At 43.0% G+C, this 4,743-nt stretch overlaps 1 pseudogene; it reads left to right on the top strand.

Annotated features, from left to right (window-relative positions):
• The first annotated feature begins 1,104 nt into the window (after positions 1 to 1,104).
• LOC126934579 (uncharacterized) lies at positions 1,105 to 1,197 on the top strand (annotated as a pseudogene).
• Positions 1,198 to 4,743: the final 3,546 nt, after the last annotated feature.

Here is a 4,743-nt window from a genome sequence, read left to right as displayed (position 1 = left end):
AGTTCAAGCAATTCTCCCGCCTCAGCCTCCTGAGTAGCTGGGATTACGGGCCCCTGCCACCATGCCTGGCTAATTTTTTGTATTTTTAGTAGAGACGGGTTTCACTATGATGGGCAGGCTGATCTTGAACTCCTGACCTCATGATCTGCCCACCTCAGCCTCCCAAAGTGCTGGAATTACAGGCATGAGCCACCACACCTGGCCCACCTGCTAATTTTTTTTTTGTATTTTCAGTAGAGATGGGGTTTCACCATGTTGGCCAGGCTGGTCTCGAACTCCTGACCTCAGGTGATCTGCCCGCCTTGGTCTCCCAAAGTGCTGGGATTATAGGCATAAACCACTGTGCCTGGCCCGAAGCTCTTTTTCTTTAGAAGACCATGCTGCAGAAACTTCAAAATACAAAAGAATGGTACTATCTACTATTCTGGTAAAGTATTTTAAGAGGACTGCAAAAATCCAGGGTAATAGTTTGTAAAATGCCTCCTTGTTTCTAGTAATGGAATGTAAGAGGGAAACTTTGCAGAGTTTAAATCGTAACTTGTGGTCTTGGTTGTCAATTCACATCATGTGATTGGAAATTGAAGATACTGACTGAAAGGCTGAGACTGGGAAACAGACCCTATGCTGTGGACTGAATTGTACCCCCCACCCCAAATTCACGTGTTGAAGCTCTAACCCCCAATACGGTAGGATTTTCTTTTGGAGATAATTAGGGCTAGATGAGCTCATGACGGTGGGGCCTTCATAATGAGACTGGCGTCTTTATAAGAAGAGACACCAGAGAGTTTGCTGTCCTACCACAAAGAGGTCATGTGAGCCCACAGCAAGATGATGGCTGCCTGTGCGCCAAGAGAAGAGGCTTCAGAATGAAACCTACTTGCTGGCACCTTGATCTTAGACTTCCAGCCTCCAGAGCTATGAGAAATAAATTCCTGTTTAAACACTCAGCCTATAGTATTCTGTTACAACCACCCAAGTGGACTAATTACAGTCTGGTGGCCTCCGTTATCAAAGTCAGCAACAAAGTTAACAGAGCTTTCTTAGGCTAGCTTTTCCATGCGGAGGGCAATCTCCTAAAAGTAGTGTGAACATTGGGACAATGTGATCCTTCTGTAGTTCATAAGCATCATGCCTGGGTTTTCGCATTCCTGGGTGAGCTGTGCGTCCCTCAAATCTTGTTATGGCATCGGCGTGAAAAAGAAAAAAAAGAGGAAGAAAAAAATAATTAAAAGGAGAAACAATGTGAGAGGGAAGGACATATGCATAATACTGTAAAACCAGTGGAAGGCTTGATGAAACTCAAAACTGGGAAGTTCTATTTTAAGAAATTGCAACGTGCAGCTTAACTGTTTCTGGATTTCTTTGCCGGCTGAAAAGTGGGGATGATGAATTGACACCCACTGCAGGGGCATTTTGCTGCCTCAGCAAGTTTCGTGCAGCTGCTTCAGGACTGAATACTGCAGTAGCTTCTGACAGCGTCTCCCGAGGGTCCCCAGCTAAGAGCCCTTAGACTACTTGAGTGGACTAGGACACAAATTACCTGTCTCAAAAAGGTTTGCTTTGCCTTTGGGAAAACCTCGTCTTTCCTAGAGGGAAATTTTTTTTTTTTTTTTTTTTTTTTTTTTTTTTTTTTCCGGAGACGGCCTCACTCTGTCACCCAGGCTGGAGTGCAGTGGTGTGATCTCGGCTCACTGCAACCTCCACCTCCTGGGTTCAAGCAATTCTCATGCCTCAGCCACCCGAGTAGCTGGGATTACAGGTGGGTGCCACCACGCCCAGCTAATTTTTGTGTTTTTAGTGGAGATGGAGTTTCACCATGTTGGCCAGGCTGGTCTCAAACTCCTGACTTCAGGTGATCCGCTTGCCTTGGCCTCCCAAAGTGCTGGGGTTATAGGTGCAAGCCACTGTGTCTGGCCATGGGAAACTCTTAATCCAGTTCTTTTTGGGGCTCTGAGAGAGAGTATAAATATGGTAAATTAAAGCCAGTTTCCCAGGGAGCTATGTGACACTTAAAAAAAAAAAATCTTCTTCTCTTCCTCCATTTTGCCATATATTTGTATTGTTATCTCATGTGTGATGGGAGAACATTTTGCTTCTTACTAAGATAAATGTCTTACGTTGAGGGGAAATGGTTCTTAGTTTAGAAAAATACTTTGCTAGCCCTTAGGGCTGCTGATGGTGAGACTCAGCTTTGGGGCAGAATGGGTTGCAGAAAGAGGGTATTTGGATGTGAGACCTTTGGGAGATAATTGGAATTGTCCTGCCCAGTAAGGTGGGACGAATATTGAATTCCTGGAGACAGCTCTGGAAAGAGGGTGAGGAAAGAGAAGGGAGGGACTGTGGAAAGGTTTGCAGGGGTGTCCAATCTTTTGGCTTCTCTGGGCCACACTGGAAGAAGAAGAATTGCCTTGGGCCACATATAAAATACACTAACGCTAATGATGCTGATGAACTTAAAAAAAAATCTCAAAAAATCACATAATGTTTTAAGAAAGTTTATGTACATTTTCACTACTGTTCGGTTCTTGAAGAAAAAAAAAGAAAGTTTACGAATTTGTGTTGGGCCACATTCAAAGCCATCCTCGGCCACGGGTTGGACAAGCTTGGTTTAGAGGAAGGAAGGTAGAGGAGCTGACTTAATGTGCAGGTAGCCCAGTGTGAGGCCTGAGAAGGGAGAGCCAGCAAAACATCCAAAACAGCAGGGATGCTTCTGGATTCTAGCAGTCAATGTGAAAATGGTGGCTGTGCAGTGCTCTAAAGAACGTCTCTCCAAAGCTTTATAGAGATCTGCTGCATACAATTGCTTTGGGCAAGTTATGGCTCCAAGAAATCAAGAGGGATCTGGGGTCCAGTGATAGGCCCAAGAGAAGGGAACAGTCAGTGCAAGGCACAGGAATTCAGTGGGAATAGGAAATGGGAATGGGAGCTCACACCAGAACAAAACCCCAGGAATGCACAGCTTGAGCTATTTAGATGCAAGGGTTAACAGAAAGGGCAACTTGCTGAGGCTGAGGATTTCCCAACTGTCATCTGAGTCACGTGGAAGAGTAAGGGTGAGGTTGTACTCTTGGGCACTGGAAGAGATCAAGTCCCATCCAAGTAGGGGATGGGGGTGGGGGTTTGGGGGGCAGTAGGGGGGATCCAGAAGAGGGAGGACATGCCCACAGCTATCCTTGACAGTCCTGCCCATCCTCTGGGGAAAAGTCAAACCCCAGATTTCAAAATGGCTTCAAAGCAAATTCTGATCTGCTTCATGGTCTAACTTTAGAGATGTCTGAGGGTGTGAGTGGGCAGCTGGAAGGATGAGATGGTTGTTTTTATACTTTTAACATTTCTTCTGTTTATTCCCATTCTTTCATATTTAGCAGAGTCATTTTTGAAAGCCTGCTACAACTGTGTTATGGATGTCAAATATAATTTTCAAATAGTTAAGAATGTAACATAAGTAAGCCCTTGTCAAAGATGTGTTTAGCTCACTCATGAGGACACCGGCAAGATGGCAACACCAGTTCAAAGGTTATATGTAGTCGGTGAAAAGAAGAATGCAGAAAGATAGCAGAGTCAGATATAAAACAGGTCCCGACAGAACAATAACTAACCTTTGGGCTTATCTTTTCTACCAGAGAGAAATCATTTACCTCTCCACCAGAAAAAAAAACTTTGCAAAACTTATCAATATTTTATAGATTAAATCTAGCTTTTCAGAACCTAGTCTCATCAACTGTAAATAGTAAGTCAAGAGGCCAGGCATGGTGGCTCATGCCTGCATGTAATCCCAACACTTTGGGAGGCCAAGGTGGGAGGATCACTTGAGCCCAGGGGTCCAAGACTGCAGTGAGCTATGATTTTGCCACTGTGCTTCAGCTTCGGTAACAAAGCAAGACCTTGTCTCTATTAAAAAAAATAATAAGTAGGTCAAATAAAGTTATATCCCTTAGAAAATCAGATGAGTCTTAGGAAGGTTGTTACACAATAGTCAGTCATGTGGCTTTGAAAGAGCATGTGGTAATCTTTGTGCTGAATTTCCAATTTTTGGATGATTTTTCCTAAGGGAAAGCAAAAGACTAGATTATTGTCCTTACTTAAGTCACAGAGCTAAAGGGGAGCAGCACAGTCTTGGAGCCACTATGATGGGGTAGAAGTAATAAAGGGAAAGAGACATGGTTGAAACTCAAGAAATAAAAAAGAAAACTGCCTGCTCATCCCTCCCCTCCTGGAGAGTCTTCTTTTACTTCTAAAACCAGATTTTTCTGCTACTGATCTAATAAAGGGACTACTGGTCTCTTATATCCAACAATACCTTCTGTGTCACCAATTGGGGACCCTTGAGTTTGCACTGGAGTCAAAACATTATAGGGAACCCAGGCACTGCCCTATCCACTAGGGGTGAGAGTTGAATGTTAAAATCTCTTTGGGACATTTTTGCAATATCTAGCAACATTATTTTTTTAATCATGGTAAATTTATACATAACTTAAAATTTACCATTTTCACCATTTTAAGCAAATGGTTCAATAGTATTATGCACATTCACATTGTTGTGCTATTATTACCATCATCCATCTCTAGGACTTTTTCATCTTCTCAATTTCTTCTTCCCATAACCACTGGCAGTCACGATTCTACTTTCTGTCTCTTTGAACTTAACTATTCTACTCATGTAGGTGGAAATTTACAATATTTGTCCTTTTGTATCTGGCTTATTTCACTTGGTATAATATCTTCAGTCTGTCTATGTTTGCA

This window comes from Macaca thibetana, chromosome 13 (genome assembly GCF_024542745.1).
Source record: "Macaca thibetana thibetana isolate TM-01 chromosome 13, ASM2454274v1, whole genome shotgun sequence".
Lineage (NCBI taxonomy): Eukaryota > Metazoa > Chordata > Mammalia > Primates > Cercopithecidae > Macaca > Macaca thibetana.
This window is presented reverse-complemented; position numbering and strand designations above follow the sequence as displayed.